The following is a 14,392-nucleotide window of genomic DNA, read 5'->3' on the forward strand; positions in this document are numbered from 1 at the left end:
GAGATTTTCATTGAAAACCCTTTACAGGTACATAGTATTTTATAAAAATAATTGTTAGAACTTCTAGAGGAACTAGTAAGAGTAAAATAAATAGTGGTAGTGATGCTAAGTGCAAAGTTGTCACTCATTAAATTTAAAAAGCTTTACTGCCTTGTGAATCATTTATATCATATGTGTGTCTGTATATCTATTTGTGTACATATATATGTAAGTATGTACGTACATGTATATCACAAATATAAAATTATAGGTTAATGAGGTCTATCTGTTTGGAAGATGATTGTAGGCTATGGAAGATGCTTCATTCAGAGCACTGGTTGAGGGAGTGTCCTCCTTTTGGGGAGAAAGAGGAGCTCCAGGTGGTCACGGAGTCACAAAAGTGATAATTGTTGGGTCATCGGACTTCTTGACTTCATCCACCATTTATTTTCTTCCTCCTTAAGATACCAAATCCAATTCTCCCACTTTCCCTGTAAACCCAGTGTGTGTGTGTGTGTGTGTGTGTGTGTGTGTTGATATTGATATTTCAGGCCATTCCTTCTACCAAGACCCTCCTGCCTCCATCTCATTGAGTTCTATTGCTCACAGTCACAGACATCTGGAAGTCCCTCTCTCTTCCATAGATCTTCCTTCGCCAAAGGATAAAAATAGGGAGAGGTCTACATAGTGCCATGCCCATACAAGGTACTCAATAAATATTTGCTTCCACTTGCCAGCTCAAACCCAAGTATTAAATTCCTCCTTGCCCAAACATTCTCCCCTCTTCCTGTTCTTACAGAGCGGCTAGGTTGGATTGCACAACTAAGCAAACTCAACCTGAACCTGTTGAAAACAAAGTAAGAAGAGTCACCTTATCGAGTATAAAGGCCTATGCGTCTTCATTTTCAATTCAATTACACACTCAATTATTGAGAGACTAGTGTTGTTTTATAGGTGTGACACCAGTGATTGCTGTTATTGCAGGGCATTTAAAAGTCTGGATCAGGGCTTCTCAAAGTGTCGTCCCCAAACCAGCAGCAACAGCCTCATTTGGGAATGTATTAGAAATGGAGATTCTCAGGCTGCACCCCAGACCCAGTGAATCAGACGCTCTGGGAGCGGAGACCAGAAATCCATGTTTCAACAAGTGTTTCACGTGCTCTGATTCATGCTCAAGTTTGAGAACCCTTGTTCTAGAACTGTGGCTCTCAACTCCAGCTGCCCTTTAGAACCACCTGGGAAACTCACAGAATGCAAAGGCTGGGTCCCACCACAGACCAACTGCATCACAATCTCTAGGCATGAGGCCCAAGCACAGGAAATTTTAAAATCTCTCCAGTTACTTCTATTGAGCAGCCAAGGTTGAGAACCATTGATCTAAACCCTCGCATTCAGCACAGTTATGGTGCAAGTAGCTTTAATACAAAGCAAACTGTGATATTTTAGAATAGAAACACTAAAAAAGTGCTACTGGTAAGTAAGGAGGAATCTGTAAATAATGCTAGCTGCTATAACAGATAAATTTCCAAAGCACTGGTTTGGTACCATAAAATTTATTTCTTGCTCCTGTAGCAGACTAGTGCAGATCTGCAGGTCTCCGCTTCATGCAGCCACTCAAGAGGCCCAAGCTCCTTCCATCTTGTGGCTCTGTCCTCCTCCAAGTCCTTGAAGTCCTCCCCATTCAGCCGGTGGATGAGGAAGGAGAGTGGTGGGCCTCAGGTTGTGTGGCCTCGAACTTCATGGGAGGGTGTGAACCCAGGAAGAAGCGACTGAGAGGGTTTTAGCAAGCAGCCTGCTGCATCTTCTGTGATTTTCTTCAAGTGACTCTCAACAGACATCCTCAATAAATGAACTCCAAGTTCATTGGAAATATACGGACTTTGCATTCTCATCAGTAATACATGGACTTTCTATGCTTTTCATAGGCAAACAAAGAAGTTGCGGGGTTGGATATCCAAATTGAATAACTTGGATACAGAAAAAGCGTGAATGTTTCAGGGACATAGTGAAAATAGGTTTTGAAGAGAAAGTCACAATAAAGGAAAGAGGAGGAGGAGACTGTTAGAACCTTCTAGAAGTCATGGAAAAAGTAATTTTACACAAATCTAAAAATATCTGAGATGTTTATGGTAGGAAAACAACCTGAGAAAGATGTCTGTGAATGTTTCCATATACGCATTTGTATATATTCCATCAAGCTCTCTGTATGTTGTGGGACGTGCCCTTTCTCAGCTACTATAATCACCTGGCATCAGGATCTGCCAGAGGGTTTGTGTGAGTTGCCTTCTGGGTCAGGTAGTGGCAAGTTGAGGGCAGCCATGATGGGCTGTGGGTGGTTAGGAAAAGGCAGCGGTTCTGTGAGAGGCTGGGAGAGTTATTTACAAAGCTTTGGGTATTTTAGGCAAAACATTTTAAAAGCTGACTTCTTCAAAGAGCTGTCAACAGAGGTTTCAAAATTAGCCAGAGAGGATGGGTCCTACATCTCAGGCAAGTCAGCTACATCTCCTGGAATCAGAACTCAAAGGGTTCTTTCATTCATTGATTCAAGAAAAGCATGCAGAGAAGCTCATGTTTTCCAGGAACTGTCATGCTCTGGGGATGCACTCCGGTCCACACGGAATGCGCCAACCCTGCCTTCCCTGAGCCTGTGGTCTGCTGGGGATTGTGTATGAGTAACTGGCTTTCCGGGGCAGTGCGACAAGTCCTTTGTGGGGTCTTAGGGAATGCCCAAGGTGGCACTGACCCAGTCCTTGGAGGAAAGGGTTTATTGGTTATAATTGTGCTTGTCTACAAATAGCAGACTCAACCCCCCCCCCCCCCACGTTAATCTCCCCCCAGGGAAAAAAAAGCAGCTTTAACAATTAGGAATTTTATATTTCCAGAAACAGATAGTCCAGATTTGTACGGCAGCTCAAAGATGCCATCAGGGCCTTTGCACAGTCACTCTTAGCATGTGGATCTGTCCTCACAGTTACAAAATGCCTCTTAAAGTTCCATGCATCAATGCTACATTCCAGGCAGTAAGAATACGAAGACCAGATGACAAAACGCCAGATAAACCTGTTGGAGCTTTTCCAGAATCTCAGTCTATCGCCTTCTCATCTTTTTGGCCACAACTGTGTCCCATGGCTACGCTAGAGGCAAGCGTGGTGAGAAATGTAGCTTCTGACTCTGAACTTTGCCCACTCAGACGAAAGTGGACTCTGTTGACCAGGAAGGTCAAGCGGCTCCTGGGGAGGCACCTATGGCAACCATCCCAGGGCGCAGGGTGGGTGGGGGAAGTGAGCGCCTCATTCTCGGTACCTTGCTCTTGCCCCACTGGTTCCTTCCATAGGTCTCGCCTCCCCTGTGGTTGTGGGTAATCACATGGCAGGAGCAGGTAAGAGGGACCCACTGGAGCCTGAAATCACTTCCCCACTCCCGCCGTTCCAGAGAACGGCCTCCAGAGGTGCTAGGTGTGCCCATGTCAGACTGCAATGGTGAACCCGGCGAGTTCCCATGCCCAGAGACTGCACACCGAATGAAGGGGTCAGAAAACACACCCAGTCCCCAGTAAAGCGTTCGACATTTTTTCACGACATGTTAACTCCTCCCAGCAAACTGTAAGGGAAACAGAAGGCCAGAGGGGGTTGAAACTTGCCCAAGGCCACACTGCTGGTTAAGGGCAGAGACTGGACTAGGATCCGGGGCTTCTGCTTCCCAGACCAGCTCTCTCCTCTCCGGACTCTGTCCTGCCCCCAGTGCGGATACCAGAGATGTGCCTGTGTCTGGCAGGACGGAGGTGGAGGGAGCACTGGAGAAGGAGGGCGTGCTGGGGTCGCAGACACCAGAGCAGTCACATCTGCCACCCACAAGAGGTCTGATGATTCCCCGCTGCCCTCCCCTCCTCCAGTTCTTGCAAAGGGAAACAGTGTGGCTTTCCCCAGAACTAGAGGCTTCGAGACGGGGTTCCTGTTCTTGGCCTGCAAGGATGGCACCTCCCTAGCCCAGTTCTTCTCCCAGGCAGGCTCAGCTGGCTCCTTGCCCTCCTTGCCGGGCTTGGGAAGGTTGGCTGTGCCGCCCTGGCTCCTTGGCGGCTGGGTTCGGGGTGGAGTCACTCTGAACCTCCCCTGGGAAGGTGGGGCGGTGGCCTGGCCCGGCACTCTCACTTCTTCAGGCCCTCCCAGCTGAGGCGCTCACAGAGTTTCCCTCTTCCTGCCCAGTGCTGGCAGCCATGGCCCTAACATAGATGCTAAAAGGAACTTTCATGCCTCCCGCGTGGACCAGTGCCTGGGCACCCAGCTGGGTCTTCGCGGAGGCTCACAAGGGGGCCGTGTGCATGGAGTATACTGGGTTCCTGTGCCTTTCCGCACGATTCCTGTTTCCGCACTGCTCTCCCTGCTCCCGTGGAGGCAGACCTATGCCCCACTCAGGCCTCGGGTCATCTCCTTTGGCAGATGCTCCCTGCTTCCTCCGCCACCACACGCTCGCCAGAGTTGGAGGATCCCGCCCCACCGCCCACAGGTCTCAAAGCGTTCCACTCCTGGCTCCAGAGTTCCGATCTGTTTCTATGTCTTTCTCCTCCCTCCCCTCGAGTGTGAAATCCTCGCATTCGTCAGCTCTCAAACAGTGCCTGGCACTTAGTAGGCCCTCAGTACATATGGGATGAGTCAAGGATGCACTATGGGATAGAGCATTATAGAAGTATGTGGAAAAAGCTTTTGTCCCATTCTTGAGGTACCTTAAGCTGAAGTAGCTGCCGAGAAGAAGAAAAATACTAACAGCACTTAACATACGCCAGGCAATACTATAGCCTCTTTGCAGTCCTACCTCCTGAATCCTCATCACCACCCGGGGAGGCTGTGCTCTCTCCATTTTGCTCATTAGAAAACAGAGGCACAGAAAGGTTGAGTGACTTGCTCCAGGTCCCACAGCCAGGAACTGGTGGAGGCACTTCAACTGCCATGCTGTTAACCCCACACCATCCATGCTGCATCTTTAGTGCCAGCTCCTGCCCGCGCAGCCGCACAGCAGCCCGCACGTAGCATGGGCAAGACATCCTCACATGGATCAATCAGACACAAAGGCAAGACACAGCCTGTGTCAACCCTCAACACCCACCCTGTCCAAAGGCTCCTGTGGGAGTGCGCAGGGAGCAAGTGCTGAGGCTGGGCGGGAGGAAGGATTGGGCAGAGAAGGGCTCCCTCATCCAGCCAGGGAGGACCAGGAGGGGCAGCACAGTGCCAGCGAGCACAGCTGGTCCTCAGCAATCTCGTCAAGACGAGGCAGGAGCAGCGGCTGGGCGGAGACCTGAGACCAAGGTGGGAAAGGTGCCGCCAGCTCCCGACCACCTTGGGAGGAAGGCGACTCCTGTCTATCAGTCGAGAGCTGGTCTCAATAACGGCCGCTTTGGCTTCTCAACAGGGAGGGTTGCTTCTCTCCTGCTCCAAGAGGGCTGGGAAATACAGACCATGGAGGTCGGGCTTGCCGTCACCCACCCACGTCTCCTCCCCGTCCAGGGGCTGCTGCGCTCTCTGAAATGCCACCATTACTGAGAGGTGCCCCTTCCTCTTCTTTCAAGATAAGAAGAGACCATGTAGCCACGACTGAGGTCACCACCGCATTCGGCTTCCTGACCTCAGTCAAGTCTCTCGGTCCGTCTGTGAAGCGCACAGGGCCCCACGACACAGCTGTTTAAGCACCCAAGTGAGGAGGCTGCTTGAATCTGTGCAGACTGTTTGTACCCCACTGGCCAACTACGAAACCCTGGGCAACTCTCTTGCCCCCACCCTCCATCGCCTCAGCTTTCTTGGCCCATAAATGAGGGGATACGAGTACCTCCTTCATAGAACCGTTATGATTAAATAAGTGGCTGACATGATTGGAACAATGCCTGACACACGGTAAGTATTGACCGGATCATTATCCCATTTTATAGGGGAGGGAAACCGAGGCTCAGAGAGATCAAGTGACTTTCCCCAGGTCACATAACCAGTTGGTGGCAGAATGAAGATACAATCTCTGCAACTTGATCTTCCAACTTCAAGCCTGAGGATCCACAGTGAGGAGGTCCCCCTCCGGCACCATCCCCCGCACGTGGCAATACTCCCGTCTTTTGGACAGAACAAAAAGGTTCCTGGTGGAGAGGATGGAAAATACGATGAGAAGGGATAGTAATGCTTGTTGACATTCTGCCACGTACCAGACCCTTCAGATCAGGCGCGGCACACACTTTTTTGGCTGGGGCCAGATAGTCAACACTTCAGTCTCGGTCGGCCGTATGGTGTCTGCAACTACTCAGTCCTGCGATCACAGCACAAAAGCAGCCACAGGAAACACGGAAATGAAAGGGCCTGGTTGCGTTCCAATAAAGCTTTACTGATGGACACTGACATTTGAATTTCACATAATTTTCATGTTTTGTGAAATATTACTCTTCTTTTTATTTTTTCCGGCCATTTAAAAATGTAAGAACCGTTCTCGCTGAAGGGCCATGCAAAAACAGGCAGCTCACCGGATGCCGGAGGGCAGCAATTTACTGACCCCACATGTCGAGATTTAGGGCCGATTAATCCTGCCAGCACCTCTGAGACTCGTTTCACACCTGACGAAACTGAAGCTGCGGAAGGCCGTGTGACTGACCGGGAGGCAGGCTGGTGGAGAGCGGAGCGGGATTCAGGGTCTCTGCTCTGCCGTTCTGCTCCAGGATGCCCTTGGGCCTGGTGGCTCAGGGTCCCTTTGCATTTGTGATCACCATGTGAAGATGTCATAAGACCCACCCTTATGCGACAGGAGAAGCTGTCCTAACGGAGGTGCCCTTTGGGGAAGCATGCATCAGTCGACGTTTCAGAAGCAGCAGGTCCAGCCAGGGCACTGGGTGGGCGCCACAGTCCTGACTTGATACCTGGCATGGCCTGTGGTTCTGTCTAAACCAACCGTCTCTGAGCTCCACAGGTCTAGTGATGGGACTCACCATTCCCCGGGTTGTACTCAGTTGGGAGGTCTACACGGCAGGCAGCCCTCATGGAGTAAGCCAGAAAGGTGGCTTGGTCTCAAGGATGTTGGCATCAGAGTGGGCAAGTGACAGCAAAATGTGAGTGAGATGTGCGTGCCTGAAAGATAAAACCGGGCCTTGAGGTTTCCTGGAGGGTGTGGCCTGGGTCTGGGAAAGCACCCAAGACGGCCATCTGGCCTTTATCTCACTCCGCTCCACTCTCCACACATCAGACCTCAGGCTGGCTCGCCTGGCCTGCCAGACACATGCTCAGGGGAGCCAGGTGTGAGTCTGGGGTCTGCCGCCTGGCCCTTCCTCCCTGGGGTGCATGGGCCATCCGGGTGGGAGCGCCGGGAGCCAGGGCTGCTATTCCCAGACTGCAGGAGAACCACAGCCCTGTGCCTCCCTCGGGTCTGAGCTCTCGCCTACGCTTCCTGGGAAAGGAAAACGCCCCCACCTGTGCCATGGGTGCAGTCTGCCCTGGGAGCTTGCAAGCCAAGCCTGACTGAGGGAGGTGACAGGGACCCTGGCATTTCTCTGTTTATTCTGCATCCTTTTAACATTGTTATTACAAAAATAAACACTCCCAAAGTAGAAAATTTAGAAAATACGGATAAGACCAAAAAAGAAACAAATGAAAACCACCCACAATGCTGCCTCCCAGAAGCAAGTTCACTTTCCTTTTCCTTCCAGTCTTTTTTCTGCGGGGCAGGTGCGCGTGCGTGTGTTCCTTACCCAAATGGGCCCCTGGGTAAGCTCTGCCTGGGGAATCTGTTTCTTCAGTTCACTGTACGGTGAGCACGTTTCCACGTCAAAGTGCATTTTCCTTTGCCATCCTTTCTGCCCGTCCTGTGTTTTTGGCTAGGGCGCTTAGAGCGGGGCCGCGGGTCCCAGCTGGATCCGGCCTCCGGCCCCTTTAGGAAGAGTGCTGGGCCGGGCCGGGGGTGTTGAGTAAAGGAAAGGCCCCAGGGCGGCTGTTTGCAACAAGAGCCCCGCCCCAGCCCCACCCAGACTCCTGGGGCCTTCGGCTAGTCACCTCCCTCCTGGGCCTCAGTTTCTTTACCCAAAACACGGGATGGTTGGGCTCAGGGCTTTGGCAGCTCTAATGTCCCATGAGTAAGCACTTGGAGACTCACAGGATTCCAGAAACCTCTGGGAGCGTTGGCTGCTGCGGGGAAGATGCTTGTTCCCAGTGAGTAAGCCTGGCTCTGGGCCAGCCGAGCTGGGGGTCTCAGTCTGGGAGATCTGAAAACCCCTCTGGGGCGGCCAGTGCCCGGTGCTGCGGGGCCCAGGGCTCCCGGGCCGCTGGGCCGGCTTCCCCCAACCCTCCCGCTCCCACCCGAGTGGAGGCAGAAGCAGCTGCTCAGGGCCAGCGCGGCCTCGCGGCTCCAGCGCTTCTGGGTGACGGCCCCAGGAGCCGAACCAGCGGCCAGCTGCTGCCGGTTACACTCGGAAGCGCAAACCACGTGCCTGGGCGGCCAGCGCGCTCGCTCCGGGCCTGGGAGGCTCCCGGACGCAGGCCCGTCCCGCCCTGCTCCTCGCCCTGCACCCCTCCTCCCGCGGCCCCGGCTCCCGCCCAGCAGCTGGGGCGCGTGGACCTGGGGGCGCTGGGGGCCAAGGCGGCGGCGGGGGCCCCCCAGGGCGGGCCCGTCGTGAGCAGGCAGCGGCGGCCGCCCCTCCGGAGGCCTGGCTGTCCGTCTCCCACACTCTCTTGCAGAAATGACAGTAACATCAGCAATCAGAGCAGCGTGGCTCCCATGTCGTAGGAGGAGCAGTGTCTCCGCTTGTCTCCCTCCGTCCTAGGGGCCCAGCCGCCGTCGCCGCGTGTCCCGGCGGAGGACGCGGGAGCTCAGAGGGCGAGCGGCGCGCCCGGGGCCCCGGCAGGCGAGGGGCGCCCGACTCAGGACTGCCGACCCCCCACCCCCAGGTCGACTTTCAGGCCTCGGTGGTCAGGCCAGGCAGCCCGCCGTGGCTCCGGCTTTGTCCTGCGCACAGAGAGCGTCGCAGTCCTGCTGGGTCCAGGCACGTCCGCGCCGGTCCGGACCCACCGAGCCTGGCTCCCCAACCAGGAGTTTAAATTTTCAGGCACGAGACAGGGGACACAGATCCTGCGGCCCCAGGGGCAGTGTCTTTGTCGTGATAGCGCGGCCAGAGGGCGTGATTGACAGCATCTGTCCCACCTGCTGGCCAGCCGTGCGACTCTGGGCGGGCCTCCTGCCCCTCTGGGCCCCAGCGTCCTCTTCCATCACACAGGCGTCCTACCGGCCTCTTTATCTGTTGACCCCTCGGGATTAAAGAGAATGTATCCAGCTCTGCCGCCGCTGCCACCGAGTGGGTGCTGAATGCGGGCTAGTCCTTGTCCGAATGAGAGAGTTGGACAGCCTGATTCCACCTCTCCTACTCACCAGTTCCCTGCCCTTCGATTGTTACTTTTATCACACTGTGCCTCAGTTTCCTCCTCCCCAAAGTGGGGATAATTACTGACTGCTGTAAGGAGTGAATGAACACACACACATCAGAGCAGCAAATATTTACCAAGTATGTACTATGTGCCTGACGTAGATTAACTGCTCAATACATGCTAACTTTTATTATCAGTTATTACCATTTCTTCATTATTCGCATCATCTTATTATTACGGGTACTATTAGTCATGCATCTGATTTATGGATTCCAAATCACCTCAGTGACACTCCTAGATGACTGTGTTTCTTTTCATGACACTACATGTTTGTCATGCACATTCACAACTTCAGCATCATTTTTATTTTTTCTTTCCCCGTTTGCAATCATCTTGTCAGTCCTATCTGCAATGTTTCTTTCATTAAAACACTCCTTTCCGTTCCCACTGGCATCATATCTTATCAGTCATTTATGCCTGATGTGAATGAGTATATCAGCTCCTTTCCTGGGAGCCATTTTTTTTTTTAATTTTTATTTTTTCCAGATGTACATCATATTTCAAATTCTGGATACATTACATCATGTTCACCACCCGAACACTAATTATAGTGCATCCCCTCACATGTGACCCTAATCACCCCTTTTGCCCTCCCCCCTCCCCCCTTCCCCAATGGTAACCACCAGTCCAATCTCCAATGCTATGTGGGTTTTCTTTTTTGTCGTTTTTATCTTCTACTTATGAGTGAGATCATATGGTATTTGACCTTCTCCCTCTGACTTATTTCACTCAGCATAATACCCTCAAGGTCCATCCATGTTGTCACAAATGGCTGGATTTCGTCATTTCTTATGGCTGAGTAGTAGTCCATCGTGTATAAATACCACATCTTCTTTATCCATTCGCCCCTTGATGGGCACCTAGGTTGCTTCCAAGTCTTGGCTATTGTGTATAATGCCGCAATGAACATAGGGGTGCAAGTATCTTTATGCCTTTGTGTTTTCAAGTTCTTTGGATAAATACCCAGCAGTGGAATAGCTGGATCATATGGTAGATCTATTCTTAATTTTCTGAGGATACTCCAAACTGCTTTCCATAGTAGCTGCACCAGTTTGCACTGCCACCAGCAGTGAACAAGGGTTCCCTTCTCTCCGCACCCTCTCCAACATTTGTTGTTTCCTGTCTTGTTAGTTATAGCCATTCCGACCAGAGTGAGGTGATACCTCACTGTAGTTTTGATTTGCATTTCCCTGATAGCTAATGATGTTGAGCATCTTTTCATATGCCTGTTGGCCATCTGTATTTCTTCTTTGGAGAAATCTCAGTTCAGATCTTTTGCCCATTTTCTAATTGGGTTGTTGGTTTTTTTGTTGTTGAGCTGTATGAGTTCTTTGTATATTTTGGATATTAACCCCTTATCTGATATGTGGTTTGCAAACATCTTCTCCCGATTGTTAGGTTGTCTTTTCGTTTTGTTGATGGTTTCCTTTGCTGTGCAGAAGCTTTTTAGTTTGATGTAGTCCCATTTGTTCATTTTTTCTTTTGTTTCCCCTGCCCGGTCAGACATGGGACTTGAAAATATGCTGCTCAGACCAATGTCATAGAGCATACTGCCTATGTTTCTTCTAGAAGTCTCCTGGTTTCAGGTCTTACATTCAAGTCTTTAATCCATTTTGAATTTATTTTTGTGCTTGGTGTAAGGGAATGGTCTACTTTCATTCTTTTGCATGTGGCTGTCCAGTTTTCCCAACAACATTTATTGAAGAGACTCTCCTTTCTCCATCGTATGCTCTTGGCTCCCTGGGAGCCATTTTTAATGTTGGGAGGAGAAGACATGATGGCAGTGGACACATGGTTCTTCCACACTCACTCTCCTCTGCTTGGTTATTTCTGATCAGAACATCCCCGAACTCAGTTCTGTTTACTCCCCTGCTGAAAAACCATCAATGGCTCCCCATGCCTTATTTCACACACAGGTTCTTTTTTTTCTTTTGCTGAGGAAGATTAGCTCTGAGCTAACATCTGTTGCCACTCCTCCTCCTCTTTTTTTTTTTTGAGGAAGATTAGCCCTGAACTAACATCTGCTGCCAATCCTCCTCTTTTTGCTGAAGAAGATTGGCCCTTAGCTAAGATCTGTGCCCATCTTCCTCTATTTTACATGGGGGATGCCTGCCACAGCGTGGCTTGATGAGCAGTGGATAGGTCCATGCCCGGGATCTGAAGCAGCGAACCACAGGCTGCTGAAGCAGAGCGTGTGAACCTAACTGCTGTGCCACCAGGCCGGCCCCAATCCTCCTCTTTTTTTTGCTTGAGGAAGATTAGTCCTGAGCTAACATCTGTGCTAATCTTCCTCCACTTTATGTGGGTCACCGCGACAGCATGGCTGACTAGTGGTGTAGGTCCACACCCAGGATCCAAACCCGCAAACATGGACCGCCAAAGCAGAGCATAGTGAACTTAACCACTACTCCACAGGGCTGGCCCCCACATACAGATTCTTCAGGCTGAGATTCATGACTTTCCACAACCCAGCCCAAGCCCAGCAGGAGTCATTGTCATGGACTCTACCTTGCATTTTGCTCAGGCGATTACTTGATACCATTCGTGGTAATCCCCTTGTCATTGGCTGGTGCAGGAATGGGCAGCCCCATTTTGCCTCAATAGGATCTGAGCAGAGGTTCGCTCAGGGCTTCTGGGAAAGAGAACTGTTTTTTCTCTCTCCCTTTCACCATGAACAACCTATGCCCTGGATGCAGCTGGCAGCCATCTTGTAGCCACAAGGATGGCCACCAGGAGGGCAGTGTCAACACAGAGCGGAGGAGAACCAGAAGAACAGAGGAACAGACATGGAGCCCTGGTCAAACTGCTCTTCGAGTGGCCCTGCCTCGGGATCTCCAGAGTGTGAATACATTTCCTTATTGCCTAAGCCTGTTTGAGACATGCTTTCATAACCTGCAGCTCAAAGAACCCTAACTGATACACCCACCTTTCCCACTTTGTCGCCAGCCAACAGAATAACTTGCCTGTTCTGAAATTTCCCCACACATTCCCACCTCGGTGCCTTTGCTCATTCTTGTCTTCACCTGGAGCGCTCTCCCCAGACTCTGCTTGTCAAGGTCTTTTTCACTCTTCAAAGTCCGGATTCCAAAGCACCAACTCATCCTCTCATTCCAAAGGCCTCTCTCCCTTCCCGAATCTCTACCATGCTTTGTATCTGCCTGACAGCCTAGAACGTTCAGCTTTACGGCGTGCTCACGTGTTCCCACCTGGATTGCATATTCCATGGAGGGTGTTTCCCTTTGATCACCTTTGAATCCCTCGGTCTGGAACCAGATATGCTTAGTAGATACTTGTTACATTAAGATGCGGAACTCAGTACAAATGATAACCAACTCTCAAATGATGAAAACAAAAATAACCATTGTTCCATAAGGTAGAAAGGGACACGATCTCTGTTGGTTGAGAAGCGAGGAGAGGGTTCCTTGGTCTTGAGATGTGCCCCGCGGCCTGGCAGAAGTTGGATAGGCAGAGCTGGGGGGCGTTCCTCCCTGGAGAGGGCTGAGCAGGTGCGAGGGGTCTGTTTCTCAGTTCCTGTAGCCACTGCAGTGGTTTGAGAGGTTCTCTTTAATGGTTGGGAAATGTGGTCTCACTAATTAAATTCTGGCAGGTGGAGGAGGAAGAAAGTAGGTTTTGTCCAAGTAGAAATGACGTCTTCATTTTTTCTATGATTATAAAATAAAACAGAAGTGGCAGTTGGGGATGGGGTAGGAATATCTTCAGATGTGTCTCTGTGAGCCCAGCCAAGGCGGGGGTTGGGTAGGGTGGGGGTGTTTCACTTGTCACCACTGTTCCTCTAGGTATCTAAGTGCTCCCTCTGTGGGCTTAAGTGTTCTAGATTGTTCTAAGGAGGTTTGTCCATATGGGTGATGACAGACACATTGGTATGTATTCACCAGCTATCTCATCTCCTTTACGATCACACAGGAAGACTACGTTTCTTGGACCTCTTGCATCTGAGTGCTGCCCTGTGACCAGCTCTGGCCAGTAGAATGTGGGTGGCAATGGTATATGCCACTTCCAAGCCTAGCCCCTTAGATGTCCACACAATTTCCCCTGCTCTCTCTTGGCTTGCTGCCTGGCCGAATGCAGAGGCTCCAGTGGAAGACTCGGAGGGGGTTTTAGGACATGGCAAAGCTACCAGATGGGAGAAACCTGGATCGCTGAGTAACTGCCTGGAGGAGAACTGCCAGGAGAGCTACTCAACCAGCAACATCTGCATTGACCCTCGTATAAGAGAGTAAGCAAGTTCTACTGTGCTAAGCCACTAAGATTTGAGGTTGTTTGATAATTAGCCAACCCTGCCTGATATAGGTGGTAAAGAGAGGGTTTAGCAAAATCTCAGGGCATAGGTAGATGGCAGTTTTACCAACATGATCAGCAAGTGACAGGTAAGAGGCCTCGACCTGGTGGCCAGGAGAAGTACCACTGATAGAGGCCCCCCACACTGGAAAGTTCACTCAACTGGTAAGGGATGGTTTGCTCTGTTTCCTAATGTTGGCTGCAAATGGTACCTGCTGGGCAGAAGCTGGGCAGTCTCTGGACACTGACTCTGCTCCTGTTCTTGGGGTTCTGCCTGCTCCTATTAGATGAGGTCCCTTCTGTAGGCTCCACAGACCTCCTTTCTGATAATGCTCCTCTGACTCTCATCCCTCTTCTGCCTTTAATCTTGATGGATATGGTCAAACCATCATCCACAAAAGATAAGTCCATTTAAAGTCTCATCAACTGTTTGGGGCGGGCGGTAAGTGTCTATTTCTCTACATACTATGCAGCACTGCATATTATTGAACTTTAATTTTAAAAAAATTTTATTGTGGTAAAAAAATGTGTAACATCAATTTTACCATTTTAACCATTTCTAAGTGTCCAGTTCAGTGGCATTAATTAGATTCAAGTTGTTGTGAAACCAATCTCCAGAACTTTTCCATCTTGCAAAACTTAAACTCTTTACCCACTAAATAATTCCCCATTTTCCCCTT

General features: G+C 50.7%; 1 protein-coding gene across 3 annotated transcripts in view; it reads left to right on the forward strand.

Moving 5' to 3' along the window:
* PDHX (pyruvate dehydrogenase complex component X) overlaps positions 1–14,392 on the forward strand; it is a 180,024-nt gene that overhangs the window by 157,250 nt on the left and 8,382 nt on the right. For all 3 annotated transcript variants that reach the window (XR_011524054.1, XR_011524055.1, XR_011524053.1), the window contains exon 12: positions 13,338–13,650. The gene's annotated coding sequence lies outside the window, so the exon portion shown is untranslated. The remainder of the gene's footprint in view (positions 1–13,337; positions 13,651–14,392) is intronic.

Source organism: Equus przewalskii, chromosome 11 (assembly GCF_037783145.1).
Source record: "Equus przewalskii isolate Varuska chromosome 11, EquPr2, whole genome shotgun sequence".
NCBI lineage: Eukaryota > Metazoa > Chordata > Mammalia > Perissodactyla > Equidae > Equus > Equus przewalskii.